The 22829-nt window shown below is 41.8% G+C and overlaps 1 protein-coding gene across 1 annotated transcript in view; it reads right to left on the minus strand.

The window, feature by feature from the left end:
• Positions 1-22829, minus strand: part of DTD1 (D-aminoacyl-tRNA deacylase 1) — an 857518-nt gene that overhangs the window by 370039 nt on the left and 464650 nt on the right. The window lies entirely within an intron of this gene.

A 22829-nucleotide genomic window follows, 5' to 3' on the forward strand; every position in this document is an offset into this window, starting at 1 on the left:
GCGGCCCAGTCTCCAAAGGAAGGGGATCATGCTCTGCTTCAATATGTCAGAGGACATGTTGGAACTCATGGTTCCCTCAATGAACTGTATTCCAGTAGCACTCATACAGCCCCCGACCATGACACTCCCACCACCATGTTTGACTGTAGGCAAGACACACTTATCTTTGTACTCCTCACCTGGTTGCTGCCACACACTCTTGACACCATCTGAACCAAATAAGTTTATCTTGGTTTAATCAGACCACAGGACATGGTTACAGTAATCTATGTCCTTAGTCTGCTTGTCTTCAGAAAACTGTTTGCAGGCTTTCTTGTGCATCATCTTTAGAAGAGTCTTCCTTCTGGGATGACATCCATGCAGACCAATTTGATGCAGTGTGTGGCATATGGTCTGAGCACTGACAGGCCGACCCCCCACCCCTTCAACCTCTGCAACAATGCTGGCAGCACTCATATGTCTATTTCCCAAAGGCAACCTCTGGATATGATGCTGAGCACGTGCACTCAACTTATTTGGTCGACCATTTCAAGGCCTGTTCTGAGTGGAACCTGTCCTGTTAAACTGCTGTATGGTCTTGGCCACCATGCTGCAGCTCAGTTTTAGGGTCTTGGCAATCTTCTTATAGCCTAGGCCATCTTTATGTAGAGCAACAATTCTTTTTTTCAGATCCTCAGAGATTTCTTTGCCATGAGGTGCCATGTTGAACTTCCAGTGACCAGTATGAGAGAGTGAGAGCGATAACACCAAATTTAACACACCTGCTCCCTATTCATACCTGAGGCCTTGTAACACTAACAAGTCACATGACACCGGGGAGGGAACGTGGCTAATTGGGCCATATTCGGACATTTTCACTTAGGGGTGTACTGACTTTTGTATCCAGCGGTTTAGACATTATTGGCCGTGTGTTGAGTTGTTTTGAGGGAACAGCAAATATTCACTGTTATACAAGCTGTACACGCACTACTTTACATTGTAGCAAAGTGTCATTTCTTCAGTGTTTTCAGATGAAAATATATAATAAAATATTTACAAAAATGTGAGGGTTGTACTCACTTTTGTGAGATACTGTACATACATTTCATCCCCTCCCTCAAATATATCTGCAGCATCTAAACCTGAGACTAAACTGTTTAGGGTACAATGTCATGTTCTGGACAGTGCTACCGTCATTGTGATCTTGTAGATGCTGTAGGCCGTCCCTCAAGGTAGGGAGGGGTAGAGACCTCCCACAGCACACACCATGGGCACTCCCCCTTCCTGGATAGACGCATTTCCGCCGTGGGGGAATAATATTACAATCATCCAGGGATTGTTCTAAGGCAAAAAGGAGGTGAAACATACTGTACATTTTTAAGTGTTAGAACAGAGGTTTGGATGTCGATCGGCAACTGCAGGGCATGACACGATGCAGTTCCAAAGAATTTCACCTCAGGGATCTCGTACAGTGGTCATACGGATCCTGTGTAATAAATTAAGAAAATCTAATCAAGAATGACTACTCGGCAATGATGTGTACATGAAGGTAGATAAAGATGGATAAAACAAAAGGGAAGGAAAACAACAAGAAAAAAAAAGAAAACAGAGGGGGTGTGGGGGAGGGGGGAGCTGAAAAATGGGTGGGTTATGGGGATGGGAAATAGGGATGTATGCAATTGGTCATTTCATAGAAAGGGTTTGTATGAGAGGGCTTAATTTAGGCCTGGTGGTGTAAGGGCATTTAATCGCCCTATCCACATAGTCTCATGTCTAAGGATCGATCGATCCCAATCGCCCCCCGCAGATCCTCTGGAACCACCTTTAGGATGATAAACTTAACCACTTCGGGCTGGAATCTATTACGTCCCACAGTGGTGAATTTCCCACTGGACGAGTAACACAAGTGTTCACCCATTCTTGGTATGTTTGGGGGACAAAAAGAGTTCTCCATTGGGGAGCACAAACATAGTGCCTTCTAGAATCCAAGAGAACCGTTGGGCAGTGGCCACAGTGGAAAGTACCCCGAGGGCCCAAAGCCATCGGGCGTTGCGCCCGATAATGGCTACTGGTAAGTCTGTCACGGAGAGAGGCTGCCCTTTGGAACACCAGCTCTGGTTGGGGTCTGATATACTTCCCTAGGATATGGTGGTCAGTTAAGAGGAGCCACTGATCTGAAAGGAGGCTGCCTAGTACACTGTGGTGAGCAGAGAATTTGGTAACTAGTTTGACAGTCGCTGGTTGCTTTACACGAGGGGGGCCATAGAGTAGAGATGATCTAGTCCTTGCAGAGGCTTTGTTAAAGGCCTTCCTAAGACTGGTCCGGGTATAACCCCGTGCCAAAAGGCGCTCGAGTAGAGTAACAGCCTGGATATGGAAATCCCATTCCTCTGTGCAGTTAGGCCGTAGCCTAAGGTATTGGGCATATGGGATGTTGCGTACCAGAAAAAGTGGATGTGCACTGGAGGCATGAAGTAATGTGTTGCCCGCTATGGGCTTACAGTAGAGATCTGTGCCTATTTGGCCATGGGAGTTTTTGACAATCTTGAGATCAAGGAAGGGGATATGGTTGCGATCAGAGCTGAACGTGAAATGTAAGTTAAACTGATTCGCGTTCAGATGATCAATAATTTCTCTAAGCTCAGATTCTGTTCCTGTCCATATGGCAAAGTGGTCGTCAATAAATCTATACCAACACAGGACATGATTTAGGAGGGGCTATAAAGACTAGTCCGCAAAGATCGTTCTCTCCCATCCTACCAAATACAAGTTGGCATAGGAGAGTGCACATGGAAACTCCCTGGGTTTGCAAGTAAACCTGGTCCATATAGGTAAAGAAGTTTTTGGTCAAAATGAACTGCAGTAGCCTAAGTATAAAGTGGTTCAGGGGCCAGGTGTTCCTATCCCGCTCCATCAAAAATGTCCCAGCCATCCGGACGCCCTACTTGTGGGGGATACTCAAGTACAGAGCCTCGATATCTACGGCCATGAGGAGGGCGTCCGGAGGGACCGGGACCCCCTTGATGTGTTGATGTGTTGAAGCAGGTCTGTGGTATCCCGTATATAGGAAGGCAGGCTCAAAACATGTGGCATGAGGAAAGTATCCACGAACCTACTTGCGTTCTATGTCAGAGACCCTATCCCCGAAACTATTAGTCTTCCAAAGGGTACCTGGAGATTCTTGTGGGTTTTGGGTAGTGTATAGAATGTTGGGCATACGTGGTGTCTGGGTGTTGATGTAAATCAAAGTATCCCTGTCAATCAAACTATTCCAAAATGCTCCAGTGCAAAGGCTACAAAACTCGCCAATGAATTGCTGAATTAACGTACCTTCAATAGGTCTATACCAAGATGTATTGTTAAGGACATCCAAACACATGGTTTAGTATTGAGGGAGCATCATTAATACTATATTGCCACCATTATCGGATGGCTTAATTACCAACTCTGCGCGTTTATGGAGTTTAGTCACTGCACGGGTTTGTCTTGGAGTCTGGTTGGAAGGTAGATCAGGCCACTGTTGTCTTTTAAGCGCTTTTATTGTTCCATGTAAAAAAGCCCATACTACTGGGCAGGTCATGAGGTCCGGAAATTTATGTGATTTTAGCTTAAATTGACTAGGGTTCAGTTTCACCCCCACCTGGGGAGGGACAGAGATAGATGACCCCGAAGGGGCTAGATTGGTTCCTTGCTCATGTACACTAGGTTGTGTATCATCGATCGCACCTTCCTCATATAGAAGCATCAGGTCCCGTAAAGCTCTAAACTCCTGCATGGAGAAGTGCTTGGTTCTCTCAGTTAATTCCCTTTCTAAATTATGTTTTTGACAGTCTTTGTAGAAAATGAACCTAAATGTTAGGTTGCAGGCAAAAAGGTAAAGGTCTTTGATTGTTTCAAAGATATTGATGAGTTTAAGGGACAGAAGCCTAGGCCCAGTTGTAATATCGTCTCCTCTTCAGGAGTCAAGGTAAAGGGAGTGAGGTTAATAATATTCAAACAAGGTGAAACATTAGTGTCCTCTAGTGTAGGAGGTTGGCAGATAGATTGGGTAGTGGAGTTTTTAGAACAAACGTATCCAGATTGCCCTGTCAAGTGGGTTCCGGTGTCATTGGAAATAAAAAATCTGAGTTAGTAACAAGTGTTTTTGTATTGGGCTGAAGAATTCTAGGGATAATGTTGTGCAAAGTAGAATGAGATATACCACTGCCTTGAGCTTGTGCCCCCAATCAAATGGGTTGCAGTGGTTTGTGAGCTCCCGTGGCGCGCGACGAGCGTGCGCGCTCACTAGGCAGGAAATTCAAATGGACGTATGGGTACACCCCTTTGCCTGCCCGTGCCATTCTGCCGACGTAAATCGGTGTGCAGGGGTCGGCAAGTGGTTAAAAACTATCACAAATTGCAAATATCAGTGGTTACGTAACTAAAGGAGGATGTTCACATTAAAGGATAGGTTCACCTTCAGCAGATCGAGGGTGCAATCTCAGACCCCCGCAGATTCTCAGCATTGCTATCTGCTTGTACCTCATAGACAGTTACCTTAGAGCAGGAAGCTTAATGGACTAACAGGATGGTCACCAGTGCCCTCATAGTTTATTGAGAACTACCAGCCGTCAGCAGTAATTGCTGATAGTAGTTGTAAGAATTGCCATGTGGGCGGAGTTCCGCACGGATAAGCTGTTTTTAAATTTTGACAGCGGGTGCGGGGAGGAGATCCCCCACCTGCTGCCACAGGGAGGAGGGATCGGGGGGGGAGAAGCTGCAGATGCTGGAACATGTTACATGTTTCATCCTAAAAATGGGTGGGACATGTAATATGTTCCAAAAGATGAACTTATCCTTTAAAGCAGAACTGAACCTGAGCACCCCAAACTGAAAACCCAATTTATTTTAGGACAGATGATTCATGTAGCATTTACTTCCTGGAATCCATCCGCCCTTAGTTCAGGTATGCGGACAGAAGGGTGTGCTTACCTGAGAAAGCCCCTCCTCCAGTTGAAAGAAAAAAAAAAGAACCTATAAATTTTCCTGGGATGTATGACATCATTTTGGCCTTGGCCAGAAACCAGGAAGCAACTGAAAATGTCTGGCAACCTGGTATTTCTCTTCTGAAGTTAAGTAACACAACTATGTTCCCCTTTGTACCCCTAGCCTATCACCTGACAGTGAAGAGGCAGCAACAGAAAAGGTAATCTTTCTACTCTCTCCTTCTGTCAGCACCTTCTTTGCCAGATCATGTAAATGTGCTACTATATAAAGTATTACAAGAGACTAAGGAAAGCCAAATTCAAGCATTTATACTAATTGCATGTCAAATACATTTAAAGATTTTTAAATAAACACTTAACTACATTAATTGTTTTGTTATTTTTTAGCTTTAAATGGTTACACTTTAAAAACAAATTTACACTGGCTGACTTCATTTTGGAAAGAAAAGCACACATTGCCCCCTCATGAGTTCAATTATATAAACTGTTCTGATCTGCAGCCCTATTTTTTTGGCAAATATTATGACCAAGACTATGCAAAGCTACAATTTATCATATAACAATGTCAACAGTTATAATGGTAATTGGGAACTGCCTTATTTCTAAAAATGTATTTCATTCCAAAACTGCAGTGGAGATGATGATAACTAAGTGGGTGGTCTGATAACTCTGCTGAGTATATAAATATTAAAGATAACGGGATTCCAGACGTGGAGGGATAATATTCATGCTTTTTGTTTTTCCTTGTGTCAAACGTACATTGTGTGTTGGACCAGCCAATGCTTTTGGTAACTTGCATAGCTGAGTGTGAATTTGAAAATAGGAGAAAAGTCTTAAAATAATTCTGGTTTGACCTCACATGGCATAGTGTGCTTTACAAAAAAATACAGTAAGAAAGTAAAGGGGAGAAGTCTACTAATATAACATCACCTACTATGTACAATAAAACTAGCTCACTTCTTCTTACTATGTACACTATATTGTCAATATATATATATATATATATATATATATATAATGTAATGCACGTAATCCAAACACCGCATGCTTTTATCCTTTTTTTTTTACTGAATGTGCTGGGTTTTGTATGTATCCATGAGACTCTTGCTTGTGGAACATTAATAAAAGCATATTTTATAGATACAAGGAAGCCCGAGTTGTGTTTAATGACGCCACTTAAGCACCTCCCACTTTCAGCAGTTTGACCACGCCTACATTTGCCGCAGCGCACTATGCAAGGTTACTCCCTTCCTCAAGTGTCCCTCATTCTGAAGTTCAAAAGTTGGGAGGTATGAGTAGCCTGATAGGCAAAGTGGAATGTAATGACTGTTCAGCAGGGTGCAAGTGTTCCTACAAATGTGGGCACTGGTGAGGCAATGTTGCCTGACTATGTGTCTTTAAAGATGGCAAACGCCCACTCACCCGTCCTGCGACCAAAGGATCAAGCGACCAGTTGTCCGAAAGGCCCAGCTGGCCACCTCGTAAACAAATCGGCACATGCCCTCAGGAACACCTGCAGATATAGCCGGGATCCCTCTCAGGCTGGATGTCCGTCACTGTCCGACTCCAGGAACTGTGGCAGGATCAGCACACCGACCTCTGGAGCTGTGGCTGGATGGATCCTCTCCAGCAGCCCCTCAGATCATGTCTGTGTCTCTCTCACTCCCTCATCGACTGACTTTTACCTCAGGACACAAAATGGAGTCTTTTACTTTCCTGTCAGCAAAGCCTGCTGGGATTTGTATTTCTCCCTGTATACCAGTCTATGGGGCAGTTTTATATGGAAATTGCATGTCCTAGAATCCATTGCAGCTCTCCCTGCAGTTCAGTACAGTCTCTCCCATTGTCTGTTGTAACTGTGCCTTTAATTGATTTTCTTCTTCCGGCCAATATGGGCACAAGAGCGGCTGCTGAATACACAGCTCTTTGTGTGTCAGCTCACATTACATTACTGTCAGTGAAAACAGGAAGAAGGAGGGGGGGTGAAAAAGCCCATGTGGACATGACAGCCAGTTCTCTCCCCTCTTTCAGGCTGGAAAGCCTGTGTACAGGCAGTCATCTGTGTTAAAGTACATGCAGCCCATCTGTGGTAATGTAAGTCTTTGGTTGCAATACCCGCTAGACACATACAGTCGGGACAGAAAGTATTCAGACCCCCTTAAATTTTTCACTCTTTGTTATATTGCAGCAATTTGCTAAAATCACTTAAGTTAATTTTTTTCCTCATTAATGTACACACAGTACCCCATATTGATAGAAAAACACAGAATTGTTGACATTTTTGCAGCTTTATTAAAAAAGAAAAACTGAAATATCACATGGTCCTAAGTATTCAGACCCTTTGCTCAATATTTAGTAGAAGCACCCTTTTGATCTAATACAGCCATGAGTCTTTTTGGGAAAGATGCAACAAGTTTTTCACACCTGGATTTGGGGATCCTCTGCCATTCCTCCTTGCAGATCCTCTCCAGTTCTGTCAGGTTGGATGGTAAACGTTGGTGGACAGCCATTTTTAGGTCTCTCCAGAGATGCTCAATTGGATTTAAGTCAGAGCTCTGGCTGGGCCAATTTAAGAACAATTACGGAGTTGTTGTGAAGCCACTCTGTTATTTTAGCTGTGTTCTTAGGGTTATTGTCTTGTTGGAAGGTAAACCTTCGGCCCAGTCTGAGGTCCTTAGCACTCTGGAGAAGGTTTTCGTCCAGGATATCCCTGTACTTGGCCGCATTCATCTTTCCCTTGATTGCAAACAGTCATCCTGTCCCTGCAGCTGAAAAACACCCCATAGCATGATGCTGCCACCACCATGCTTCACTGTTGGGACTGTATTGGACAGGTGATGAGCAGTGCCTGGTTTTCTCCACACATACCGCTTAGAATTAAGGCCAAAAAGTTCTATCTTGGTCTCATCAGAACAAAGAATCTTATTTCTCACCATCTTGGACTCCTTCAGGTGTTTTTTAGCAAACTCCATGTGGGCTTCCACTGAGGAGAGGCGTCCTTTGGGCCACTCTGCCATAAAGCCCCGACTGGTGGAGGGCTGCAGTGATGGTTGACTTTCTACAACTTTCTCCCATCTCCTGACTGCATCTCTGGAGCTCAGTCACAGTGATCTTTGGGTCCTCTCTCACCAAGGCTCTTCTCCCCTGATAGCTCAGTTTGGCCGGATGGCCAGCTCTAGGAAGGGTTCTGGTCGTCCCACACGTCTTCCATTTAAGGATTATGGAGGCCACTGTGCTCTTAGGAACCTTAAGTGCAGCAGAAATTTTTTTGTAACCTTGGCCAGATCTGTGCCTTGCCACAATTCTGTCTCTGAGCCTTTCAGGCAGTTCCTTTGACCTCATGATTCTCATTTGCTCTGACATGCACTGTGAGCTGTAAGGTCTTATATAGACAGGTGTGTGGCTTTCCTAATCAAGTCCAATCAGTATACTCAAACACAGCTGGACTCAAATAAAGGTGTAGAACCATCTCAAGGATGATCAGAAGAAATGGACAGCACCTGAGTTAAATAGTTAAATATATGAGTGTCACAGCAAAGGGTCTGAATACTTAGGACCATGTGATATTTCAGTTTTTCTTTTTTCATTTTTAATAAATCTGGCTGCAAATGGCTGCAATATAACAAAGAGTGAAAAATGTAAGGGGGTCTGCATACTTTCCATCCCCACTGTGTATATATATATATATATATATATATATATATATATATATATATATATATATATATATATATATATATAGTTTTGGGACGCCTGCCTTTACACACACATGAACTTTGATGGCATCCCAGACTTAGTCCGTAGGGAGGGATCAATATTGAGTTGGCCCACCCTTTGCAGCTATAACAGGTTCAACTCTTCTGGAAAGGCTGTCCACAAGGTTTAGGAGTGTGTCTATGGGAATATTTGATAATTCTTCCGGAAGCGCATTTGTGAGGCCAGCCATTGATGTGGACGAGAAGGCCTGGCTTACAGTCTCCGCTCTTATTCATCCCAAGGGTGTTCTATCTGGTTAAGGTCAGGACTCTGTGCAGGCCAGTCAAGTTTCTCCAGCCCAAATTCACTCATCCATGTCTTTATGGAGCTTGCTTTGTGCATTGGTCCAAAACATTTGGTGGAGGGGGGATTATTGTGTTGTTTTTCAGTGGTTGAGCTTGGCCCCTTAGTGCCAGTGAAGGGAACTCTAAGACATTTTGGACAATTTCATGTTTAAAACTTTGAGGGAAGAGTTTGGGGATGGCCCCTTCCTGGTCCAACATGACTGCACACCAGTGCACAAAGCAAGGTCCATTGGGCCAACTTAATACTGAATTCTATGGACTAACACTGGGATACCATTAAAGTTCATGTAAAGGCAGGTGTCCCAATACTTTTGGCAGTATAGTGTATGTCTGAAATGGGGGCCCTAAAGTTATGAAGAGTTTTGGATGAGTTATAGATTTACTGAGAGAATAAAAGCAATACACATTCAGCACATCTTTCTTTTTATATTTATATTGCCAATACTAACTCCACAATCTTTAGATCAATCCACTGCAGACGAGGGCTCTTAGAACACAGTGTGGTGCATTATTACATGCAGGCTCTTGTCATTTCAGACATATATAAAATGTGTTCCTGAACAATAATTACTGTATATGCCTCAAAAGAAGTTGTTCAGATCTAGTTGACTTTCAAGAATAAACTACGTAACTAATAAACATGTACACATGTAAACTATGGGCCGATTTATTCAGCAATAACTTTGTCAAAAAATAATAGCTAGGGGGAGAAAGAGGTAATTTGGGCTTACTAGGGTTAATTAAGATAAGGCGTTAAATAGGAATACATTTCATGAAAATTAGATTGTAAGCTCTCCTGAACAGGGCCCTCTAAGTCCTCTTGTATTTTATTGTATTATAACTGTATTGTCTCATTTTTATATTGTAAAGCACTGAGTTAACTGTTGGCGCTATATAAATCCTGTGTAATAATAATGAAAAAAATGTTTTCCTTTTTTCTTTGTAAGATTCCTTTAACTGACATCCCGTGCACATCAAAAGTCACCTAATTTATCTTTGTATGAAAGAAAAGAGTTCATATTAAGTAACAATTTTCTCAATATCCTGCAGCTGAAAATTAAACATTGTTTATAAACACTGTTCACTGTTTATAAACACTGTTCAGGAACTCTGAATTTAACTTTGTTAAGTGCCAATCCATAATTGGGTGACTTCCCAGGAGTTCTGCAGAGAAACCAAACAGCTTCCATTTTTTTTTTCTGTCAAAGCTTAATTGAACAAGCTGACGTTAGAAGCCGATCAGCTACCATGCACAGCTGCACCAAATTTTGCACTTTCCAGTTTTAGTAAATCACCCCCCCCCCCCCCCGTGTGTTTAAGTAGAAAGAGCGGGTTGAGGTTGTGTTTGTAGGGAAAGGTAGTTGTGCTACTCAGTGCTATATAGTGCTATATTGTGCCACATTACTATGGTTGGCTCTATAATATTGTGTTCACAGTGCAGAGACCCAAGAGCCCTTTCCAGGACTGCCTTTTTTTGTGTCCCAGCAACAACTGCAGTTGCTGTTTAGATGCTAAAACCCTGTAGTGTTTTGGTTCTTGTTTTTATATATTATTATATTTCATGTTTTTGTAAGCATAGCATGAATGGGTATGCTACACATACCATCCCTAAATTATAAAGCTAAGAAAAAAAAACACAGTATGGGACTTTCACAGCACTTTTTATCTCAGGAATGGACAGATACTTGATAGAATAAAAATCACATTTTATTACATACAAAGGATTAAAAACAGACCCTGATTATAACATCCATAGTCCATCATTAAAGAGTAACTCCATGATTGTTGAGAAAAAATACATTCTCCTCTGGGTGATCTATGTACATTGCCAGGATTTTAACAGACTTTGTTGCAGATTCATATAATTTGTTATTCTGAAGAAATTCCTGTGTGTTTGTCTGTGTCCATGGTCAGAGTGGATTCATAATTATCAACCAGCTGCTGCACCTGCAGGGCTCTAATGAGGAACATTGCAGTGTTTGTATCCCTTTAGACGTGATTTCCTATTGAAAGTATCTTACCAAAAATTCAATTTTTGTTGGGGGGGGGGGGGCAAAAATCTGACTCATATCTTAGTGTAGACTTCTGGGAAAATTGGTGAGCCAATCACACAAGCAGGAAATTATGTTTCTGAGGGGCGTTCTGTACACATTCTGTGTACAGACCTCCTCCAGGTAGCCATATTGCATTTTACAGAAATCAACAGAGCTGCAGATTGAAAAGGAAAGGTAATTTATAATAACATTCAGTTACAATATGACTTGTGTCACAATTGTATATGTTATATATTTTTTTAAAATTTGCTATTGTTTTTCCCATTTCAGCTTATTGCAGCTGCTACCTGGCATCATGGTTGCCTGGTTACGACCCTGTTTCCCCGAAAATAAGACCTAGCGTGATTGTCGGTGATGGCTGCAATATAAGCCCTACCCCCCAAATAAGCCCTATTTAAAGTCCTTGTAGGTTTTATTTTCAGGGTAGGGCTTATTTTCAGGGAAACAGGGTAGGTCTTATTTGGGGGGTAGGGCTTAAATTGCAGCCAAGACCGACAATCACGCTAGGTCTTATTTTCGGGGAAACAGGGTAGGGATGTGTGTCATGCAGACCTCCTGTGTTTCCACTGCCTCGAATTTGGCAATTGGAAGCTTTGCTGGTGTGCGGATTTTTTGTTGCCGCTCTGGTCTGCCAACACTAGGCATGTGTGGATGATGTAGAGCCACACATGCACAGTGGCACATCCAGCATGCTGGCTGCGTGTTGGCAGCGGTGGTTGAGGGGAGGCGCTCAGTTCAGGAGTCCTTATTTACCCTGCATACACCTATGCATTTTTTGGTGTGTTTAGCATTTTGCAGAAATGCACTACAGTCCATTTACCATGTATTCCTATGGTACACATTCATATCTATGCGTTTTGCAGCCGGTGCGCTCTTGGAAATGGTCGGGGACTTTTTCCCACGTTTTGCGTGTTATAGACTTCAATGGAGTCACACCAGAAATGCAAGTGTTGCGTTTGTGATGCAATTTTGATGCGCTGTGTGTTTTTTGTCCCTTTAAAAACACTGTATATAGCTGGTAGGTAAGGAGCGGGCTGGGAAGGACGTGGTGGCCAGCTTCCTGGCCCACTCCTTTTCAGCCAGCTATATACAGTGTGTTTAAAGAGAAAAAAAACGCATAATGTATGAAAACTGCATGCAAAACCGCATCAAAAACAAGGAATTAAAAATGCAAAATGCACAGCAAAATGTGCCTGAGAAATGCATCAAGCGCAGCTCACATAGATGTGAACCTACAGTAGACATAAGCAGGGGAGATCGTTTTACCACTGTTACCCAAGGATGTGCGATGTGCTTTTGATGCCACAGTTTCCCTTGTTCGAACTTCTGTACGTTTTTTTTTAGTTTAAAGGGTAATGCCACTTTCGTGGGTGGACAAAAATAGCAAATAAAAAAATGATATATTATACGAAGAATATACAATTGCTACACAAGTCATATTGTGATTGAATGTTGTTAAAAATATTTTTTTTCTTTTCCATCTACAGCACTGTAATTTTCTGTAAATTGCAATGCAATATGGCTACCTGGAGGTGTTCTGTACACAGACAGTATATAGAACTCACCCCCAGAAACATCACTTCCTGCTTGTGTGATTGGCTCACTGATTTTCCCAGAAATATGCACAAAGATACAAGTCAGATTTTTGGCATTTCCTGCAACAAAAATGACAATTTTGATGAGATACTCCCAATAGGAAATCACGTCTAAAAAGGTGCAGATCTTCCACTTTTCCTGATTAGAGCCCTGCAGGTGCAGCAGCTGGTTAATAAATATGAACCCACTCCCATTAGAATTACTCGGCACATGGGCACAGAGAAACAAACAGGGATTTCTTCAGAATAACAAAAGGTAGGATTCTGCAACAGAGTTTGTTAAAATCTTTGCAATGTACATAGATTACCCAGAGGTTAAAGAGGAGTTCCACCCGAGGTCCAGTCAAAAAAAAAAAAAAATTAAAAGTCAGCAGCTACAAATACTGCAGCTGCTGACTTTTAATTGGATACTTACCTGTCCCAGGGTCCAGCGATGCGGGGGATCGAAGCCCCGCTCGTCTCCCCCTCCATTCAGCGGCACCGGCATTGCAACTGTGGGCGCCGGGCTGTGACTTCACAGCCTGGCACCCACTGCGCATGCACGAGTGGCGCCGCGCGCCGTGATTGGCCGCTCAGTCACCTGGGACCTGTAATGGTTCCCAGATGATTGACAGGAGGGAGGGAGCAGAGCTGAGCCCTTCCTGTGCCGAGGGGGAAGTGATGTCACCAGCCCAGGCACTGGAAGAGGAAGACTACGAGGGACCCCCTAGCAACAGGCATTTAGAGGTAAGTAAAAAAAAATATCCACATTTTTATTGTATTTTTTTTTTTTAATGATTTTTCATGCAGTTTTTTTTTTTTTTTTGGGTTGAACCCCACTTTAAGTTTTTTTTTTTTTTGTTCTCAACAAAGGGAGAGTTACTCTTTAAGATAAGGATGTGCAGTTTGGCTCTGTTTTTCATTTATTATCTCTGTTTGCAGTATCTCCTTTATGGCTGATGTGTATTAATGGGAGCTCTGGCTTCATTAGTCCCCTATTCTGCCTAATCAGGGGTATGTTCAGTTTTGGTCTCCCTCTATGTATTTTGCTTCCTTTGCTTCAACCTTTGGTGATATAGGTGTTTAATGACACACAAGTTTCCACACCAGATGCCACCTGCTGCGTCCTTTGGGATGTGGGTTTTGTACTTCTGTTTTTTTTTTTCTGTTCTATTTCTTCCTTTTTTCATGTATAAAGTATTTAAGACAACTTTATTATATTATTTTTAGATTCTGTTTCTGTTTGGTGAGTGCCTCTCCATTTGTGTACCCTCCCCTTTGGGGTTTATTGTGGACTGGGGATCATCACCACCTGTGGCTTCTTTCCTTATCCTTCGTTTGATCGCAAGCAGCACTTCCTGTATTTCTATACCAGTAGTAACATTCCTAATATAATGATTACATATTCCAGCATGTTTATACGTTTGATGCAATAATGATTATTCTTGTCATTACCAGGACTTGAGATATTTCCTGAGGAAGCAACAGTAGAGAAACGCATTGAGCTTTACAGCTTTCTAGTCTCACTATATATCTGACAATATTATGTTTCAATCGTCATAGTTTGTGGCTATTCTATATAAATGTATATTATGAGCTCTAGGCTGGGGTTGTCTGATATATTTTTATGATGGGCTATGGATGTTATAATCAGGATTTGTTTTTAATCTTTTTTATGTAATAAAATGTGATTTTTATTCTATCAAGCGTCTGTTCATTCCTAAGATGTAAAACACCATGAAAGTCCCATACGTTCTCTGGTCTATAAATGTATGTTTTTATTTATTTTTTATTTTACTGTTTGCTAGGTTAAAAAAAAACAGGATTAGAGTTGGGGTTTAGTGTTTATTTTTTGGGGAAGTATAATTTATTTTAATTATAGGAAGTTGAGGTATAGAAGAAAGGAAAATGTGAATAAATCACCATCATGGCCAATATCTGAATGTCAGTTTATAAAAACTGCTGACTGGCATTCTAGCACATGGAGTTGGCCCCCTTCTGCAAATTTTTGGTTTGTGCTACACTAGAATGGCACGCTCCCAGCTGCAGTTATTTTGCCCAGAAGGCCGTCCCTGCCATCCACCAGCATGTGGAAGGTAATATGTCTGTGTTGCTGAACCACGCTGTCAGCAGCAGGGTCCACACGACCAGCAAGCACGGCCAGGGACCCTACGTATTCTTCATGGCAATATAGGTCAATTTGCTGGCAACTGGAAAGGGTGCAGGATGCAGCACACCACAGAAGCTGATGGTGCCAGCTCATGTCTTGTACTTTGATGTCAGTGCAGTCCTTTACTCTTCCTCCTCTATAGCCTCATCTGCTGACTCCTCAGAACCACTAGTCCCCCCTTAAACTCCCCAGAGCTTATGCAATGGCACTAACTCTGTGGGCTGTCTCATTTTTATAAAAATAAACTAGATTGGCATTAGAAATCATTAAAAAAAAAACTGCTGCTGATGCTAGCGTCATCCAGTCTGAAAAAAAAGAAAAGTTCCTGCCACCATGACCAGCTAGCTATTGCCACCTCTCCTGGTCTGCCACTATTACCAGCCCCTGCCATCTCTCCTGACCTATTCCAATGTCCTTGCTCTGTAAAACTGCTAATGGTTCCACAACTGCAACATTTATAATGTTTGCTGCGGGGTAAATTTTGCACGGAGCCTTAAAGATTCTACTCCAGTGCTCCAGCATTGTAAAGATGCCATGCATATTATTGAATCCACTTCAGGGTTACTGGCCTATTCCAATGCTCCAGCCCTATAAATTACCACACATTGTTTCCACAAATAGACCTTAGCCAAATTTTTAATATTTGGTGCAGGGTAAATAATATTCTGTATCTCCAAGTTGGTGGCTTAGTCCAGTACTGTCAGGGGTATCAAGAGCAGGCATTCAGCAGCAGGGATGACCAGATCTGTGTAGCTGCACTCAGGAAACTGAAATCAGACTGTTTATAAAATAGTAAGTTTATTAACAGTGAAACTAAGCACATCCAAACACCAGCAAAGAGGATACACAGCAAACATGAAAACGTGAACCATAAACCAAAGTGACACAAACCCTAAGCAACAAACTAACTATAATACAATATATACAGACAAAAATGGAAGCACCAACAAACCGAGTAAACTGGAGGTGCAAGAAACATTCAGGAAGGGGAACCAGGATTGGCAATCAGGTACAAGGCCGCAGGGTACAAATATAGGGCAGGAGCATAATCTGGCTATCAAGAAAAACAATGAAGTAAGAGGGAAATGTAGAAGAGGGACTAACTACTCTTCCTGCAGCTAGCTTCAGGTGGAGACTGATTACTGGGATCTACTAGCTGCTGAAAGACAGTGTTCCAGTGATGGATACTGATACTACAACCTTCTGCTCTGGGAATCACAATGCCACCAGCAGGTGATCCAGGTCCTGACAAGTACTTTGGAGCTGTAAATGTGCCATACAATGTTTTCTTAGTTGGACATTAGCTGTCAAATTTCAAAAGCTTGCTACAGAATAAATTCTGCTAGGCATCTACAAGTTTGAGGCCTATTCTGGTGTTCCAGCACTGTAAAGGAACCACAGACTTCTGCAGCTGGATCTCAGCTGCAAAATTTCAAATGTTTGCTACAGGGTAAATCCTTCTTCTGCTCCGGCATTCAAAAATATTTTTGTTTATTGTGTCTCAGATAATACACTCTAATGTTTCAAGATAAAACCTGCCACATCTCTTCCACTTACACTTACACTAACCAAGCTGCCTACACACTGTCCAGCCACTGTACAATATCTATGGCAATTGCCATCTGAAAAAATAGACTCTAATTTTTATTTCAAAATAAAACCTTCCTGTCAGGACCTGGTTCACCATCTGCTGGTACTGTGGCTTCCAGAGCAGAAGGTTGTTGTTTCTGGTCTCCACCTGATGCGTGATGCTGAGAGGCAATTTAGTCCCTCCTATACTATCACACTTCACTTCAGTGTTTTGCCTGACAGTCAGATGCATGCTTGCTGTTAAATCTGCCCGATTCTTGCCTGCTTCTGCTCCTGCCTTGCACCTGTGTCCTGCTCCTGATCTTACTCTTGTCCTGCATCCTGTGCCCTGCTGCCTTGTACCTTTTCCCCTTGTTCTTGATCTCAGACCTGGTTCCCCCCTTTCCTAGCACCTCCAGTTTTACCTTGTGATCTGTGTTCCCCATTTTGTATATATTATCCCGACCATGACACCATCTGCCTGGAGTTTGCATGTTCTCCCTGTGCCTGCGTGGGTTTCCTCCGGGTACTCCGGTTTCCTCCCACACTCTCTAAAAGACATGCTGGTAGGTTAATCTGATTCTGTCTAAATTGGCCCTAGTATGTATAACTGTGTGTTAGGGACCTTAGGTTGTAAGCTCCTCGAGGGTAGGGACTGATGTGAATGTATAATGTATATGTAAAGCGCTGCATAAATTGATGGCGCTATATAAGTACCTGTAATAAATAAATAATAAATATTGTATTAAAATTAGTGTGTTAGGTTTTTTGTCTTTGGGTTATGGTTCACTTGTATATTCATGTTTGCTGTGTTTTTTGATTGCTGGTGTTTGGATGGATTTTGGTTTTACTGTAAATAAATTTTACTTTTAATATATATGGTCTGATCTCAGTTTCCTAAGTGTAGCCATGCAGTTCTGCCCATTCTTGCTATTGATTCCTGCAACTGCTTCATGTTTATGTTGCATACATACTCCCCAGCCACTGTATATTATATGTGGCTATTGTCTCTGAAATAACACACTCTAATTTTTACTTTAAGATAAACCTTGACTTGTCACTCTCTTTTACAGTGTGGTCATAGAAATCTGCTTATATCCAGTTTTTCTCAAAAGTTTGCATACCCTTGGAGAATTGGTAATATATGTATGGTACCATTTTTAAAGAAAACATGAGTGAGCATGTATTCCTTATGAGATTCATATTCAACTGTAGGTCATAACAGAATGGCACAATCATAAAACAAAACATGGCAACAAGTCAACAAATGAAATTCAGGTGGTATAGCTGCCTATTCCTCTTGGCAAAATGACTCCAGCTCATGAAAAGTATTAGGTCGTCTTGCATGAACCGACATTTGAGATCACCCCAGAGTGGCTTGATGATATTAAGGTCAGGAGACTGTAATGGCCACTCCAGAACCTTTAACTTTTTTCTGCTATAACCACTGGAGGGTCAACTTTTCCTAGTGCTTAGAGTCATTGTCATGCTAGAAAATCCAAGAGCATCCCATGCACAGCTTTTGTGCAGAAGAATGCTCATCTTGAAATCAATTTTTTACAAGATTCCCTGTGTCTTCAGAGCTCACCCAACCCCAAGACATCAGTGAGCCACTACAATGCTTCACAGTGGAAATGGTATTCTTGTCTCTATAGGCCTTGTTGACCCCTCTCTAAATATATACACCATAAACCTCTATTTTGGTCTTGTCACTCCAGATTACAGTGTGACAGAAGCTGTGAGGTGTGTCAAAATGTTGTCAGGCTTATTGTAACCGGACTTTTTTCTGGCATCGGGGCAGTAAGGGCTTCTTGCAGGCAACTTGACCATGCAGCTAATTTTTACTCAAGTATTGTCGTATTGTGCGCCTTGAACAACTTGGACAACCACACTTTTTCCAGAGCAGCCTGTATTTCTCCTGAAATTACCTGTGGGTTTTTCTTTGTATCCCAAACAATTCTTCTGGCAGTTGTGACTGCAATCTTTCTTGGCTTGGTATCAGGAGATCCCTGAGTTTTCCACTTCTTAATAAGTGATTGAACAGTACTGACTGGCATATTCAAGGCTGTGGATATATTTTTATATCGTTTACCATCTTTATAAAGTTCCATTACCTTGTTAGGCAGGTCTTTTGACAGTTCTTTCCTGCTCCTCGGGGCTCAGTATCTAGCCTGCTCAGTGCATTCACGTGAGAGCTAACAAACTCATTGACTATTTAAACACAGGCACTAATTGCAATTTAAAAAGCCACAGATGTGAGAAATGAACCTTTTATTGCCATTTTAACCTGTGTGTCACCTTGTGTGTCTGTACCAAGGCTAAACATTCCAGGGTGTGTAACCTTTTGATCAGGGCCATTTAGGTGAATTCTGTTACCATTGTGATTTAAAAGGAGCCAAACAACTATGTGATAATAAAGAGTCTCATATGATCACTATCTTTAAATGAAAGATATTTTTTGGCATGATCAGTCATATTTTCAATATCAATGACAGAGTTTCATGATTTCTGCCAGGGTATGCAAATTGTTGAGCACAACTGTATACTATCCAGCCAGTGTACAATATTTAAGGCTACTGTCTCTGAAATATTATATTCTATCTTGATTCATAATAGAACCTGCTTTGACCCTCACACTTACATTGTGGTCTTACCACGCTGTTTACATACTCTCCAGCAACTGTACAATATTTGTAGCTATTATCACTAAAATAATACACTCTCCTTTTTAGTTTCATAAAAATAACCTCCTTCTTCCCCCTAATACCTTGCGACCTTGCCAAGTTCTTTATATATTGTCCAGTAACTGTATAATATTTGTGGCTATTGCAAAAAGAAGCCCATTTTATTTTTTATTTATTTCAGGTACTTATATAGCGCCGTCAATTTACGCAGCTCTTTACATATACATTGTATATTCACATCAATCCCTACCCTCAAGGAGCTTACAATCTAATGTCCCTAACTCACATTCATACATACTAGGAACAATTTAGACAGGATCCAATTAACCTACCAGCATGTCTTTGGAGTGCGGGAGGAAACCGGAGTACCCGGAGGAAACCCACACAGGCACAGGGAGAACATGCAAACTCCAAAGTGCTATCCACTACACCACTGTGCCGCTCACTACACCACTGTGCCGCCCATAAAATATACTATTAAACTGTTGTGCCACTGACCAATCTCTACAAAAGTAAAAACTTTAGCTTTATTTTTTTAAGACCAAACTTTCTAATAGCGTTTAGATTTTCTGTGGCTTCAGTTTCCAGCATTCGATTCAGGCCTTTTAGCGCTGAATAAAAGAACAGGGAGTGTAGGTAAAGCTTTCTAAAAAAGCTTTTTTTTCAAATTGAAAAGAATCAGATTGGAGTGCTGCTGCTCTATTATAGCCAAGCTAAATTTAAACGTTAAACAATCTATTAAACATACAAAATATGTAATGCCAGAATATGGTGTCGCTATCTGAAAAATATGTTCTGTAACACCTCATACAGCTTAAAACGCCTGTAATTCAAAGAACTGGTGTTTCTTTTATGTTGCTGTTGAAGGTGCCTTAAATGGAGGACCCTCTGTTGCTATACAGTACTTTATGGGATTTGCTGTACAGGAACTGAAAGAGACTGATACCAGGTCAAATGCAGGAACTTTCAAGGCTTGTATTTAAAAAATACATTTAATAATGTATTGTATGGTATTAATGATTACAGAGCTGCATTTATTTGCATACCATTATCTACCTAGAGTTCAGCTTTGATTGCTATTTTGAAATTAAAAGAAAGTTTAAAAAGTTACACCTGTATCACCACCTGTTCACCAGATTTTTGCTCTGTTAACGAGCTACAGTCTCTGGCAAAATATTCACATTACAAAAATTTCATATTTCAGAGTGTGTCAGATTTCTGGCCCACTTTCTGCTCTGTGATTCCATCTGCCAGTTCCTACATCACTATAGAACAAAGTTGTGAAGCAGGAGCTGCGGGATAAAACCACAGCATGATGAGGACAACGATATCTGACACACTTGAGAGTGTCAGATATAAATGTTAAGTTGGAGGTTATCACCAAACAAGTACTTGGCAGCAGGCCTTTTGCATTTTTACTTCTCCTGGACCCCCATTTTTGTTTTAATTTTTACATTCTACAGCCTCTCTCTCTTTGCTTTGTCTTTCTTCCTGTCACCCTTACCAGCTCCACATGCTACTTTACATGATATATCATTAATCTCCCTCCAACCTTCTCCTGAAACCTTCCTAAATCTGTTCTGAGCCTCTAATTAAAGAAAAAAAAATGTCCCTGTTCCTACATTCTTATCCACTGACCTCTTAGCAAAGGTCATGGCATGTTCATCCTTCTAACATTCATTAGCCATAAAATTGATGGAACTACCAGTAATCTGTTGGGAAGTGTGAAGCAGACCCACAGGGAGCTGTGTTTGAATTAACAGGGCAGGAGAGTAGAGTGAGTACTTGACCACCTTTGTTATGAAGATTAGCAGTATTCAGTAATGTGTTCCTTTTCATATGATCAGTCATGTAAAACCTAGCAGGAGACATAGTTGTGAAGAGGAGCACTGGTTAATGGGGCAACTACATTGAAAATAAGGTTTAATATTATTAAATGCAAAGTTATACACACTGCATGCATCATACAATCCAGGGGAAGTAAAACTGAGTGAATTAATAAAGAAGTTTCTGGGTGACCTGATTGAACATAGACTTTATAACAGAATGTGTTATTAAATACAGCGGCAAGAAAAAGTATGTGGCCCCCGGGAATTACCAGGTTTTCTGCAGTAATTATCGTGATCTAATCCTCATCTAAGTCACAACAAAAGACAAACATGATGTATGTAAATGAGTTGTAAAGACATAAGGTTTTTTTTGTCTTAATGCATTCTATGCATTAAGATAAAAAGCCTTCTGTGTGTAGCAGACTCCGCCGCAACCCCCTTAATACTTACCCGAGCCCCATCTCGCACCAGCAATGTCCACGAGTCAGTCGGCCATCCGGGACTCTCCTCCTGATTGGCTGAGACACAGCAGCGGCACCGTTGGCTCCCACGGCTGTCAAAGTCAGTTAGCCAATCAGGGGGGAGAGGGGGCAGGGCCGAACGGCAGCTCCATGTCTGAATGGACACAGGGAGCTGCTTGCTGTGGGGGCACTCGACAGGAGGGAGGGGCCAGGAGCAGCGAAGAGGGATCCGAGAAGAGGAGGATCTGGGCTGCTTTGTGCAAAACCAAGTACACAGAGAAGGTAAGTATACCATGTTTGTTATATTTTTTATTTAAAACAAAACTTTACAATCACTTTAAGCTTATAACACACAAGCAATTATAATTTCTTGTGCTTATACTGAACACACCCATTAAACATTCACAGTGCTGGAGCAAAAACGTAAGTGAACCATTGGAGTTATTAGCTGGTAGAACCTCATTTGGCAGGAAAGGACTGTAAGCGCTTTTCAAAGCTATGGATCAGACCTGCACAATGTTTAGGGAGGAATTTTTGACTTATCCTCGAGATTGCTTGGGAGTCATCTTGGCCGAGTGCCTACTTCTAGAATGAGTACAGTACTAAACTGTCTCCATTTAAACACAATTTGTCTAACTGTCGACTGATGGATGAATAAAAATGTTGATATTGCTTTGTATCCCTTTCCAGCCTCATGCAGATATTGATTGTATGCCTTCAGAAAGCTCCATTTTGTGAGGAATGGTTCACATAAGCTGATGGTTCTTACCAGGGCTTTTTTTCAGTGGGAATGCAGGAGAACACAGTTCTGGCACCTCAAGCACTGAATATTTATAATGGCAAGGGGTGCTGGGGTGTGCTGGAGGGTCCATTGATGCTGGTTTATGGAGGCTCTATTACTGTTTGGGGGATTGTTGAGGGAGAGGGCAATTGTTAATGGGGGGGTTTTATGTTGCTTGGAGGGATCTAGCGTTGAGGGAGGGGTCTATTCTTGCTGGCTGCTGAAGGGTATATTGGCTGTTGGAAGGTCTATTGTTGCTGGAGGGACCTATTTTTGCTTGGGGGGGGGGGGGACTATTGTACTAGCTGCGGGGGATCTATTTTACTGCCTCCATACAAATTACTTAGCACCACAAAAGTATACTTGTTCCTGTTTTCTCTAAAATGGGTAGTATTGGGAGGTGGGTTGGGAGTAGAACCAAGAGACGGTGCTCGGAGGTGGGTAGAGAGCGGAGACAAGGTGTGACTTGGAAGAGGGGAGTACCTGCCCCTATTCTCTGAGGGGAAAAGCCCTGGGTTTTACGAACAGCAATCTTAAAATGTTTGAGTATCTTTTATCAAAGTAGCTCTAAACCACACCTCCAAAATCATTTCATTAACTGGACTGCAGGTGTGCAAACTACTGACTCCAATTAGCTATCCTTTAGGTAATTATTTTAATGGGTTTTCTTATTTTTTCCTCT

This window comes from Aquarana catesbeiana, linkage group LG04, assembly GCF_042186555.1.
Source record: "Aquarana catesbeiana isolate 2022-GZ linkage group LG04, ASM4218655v1, whole genome shotgun sequence".
NCBI lineage: Eukaryota > Metazoa > Chordata > Amphibia > Anura > Ranidae > Aquarana > Aquarana catesbeiana.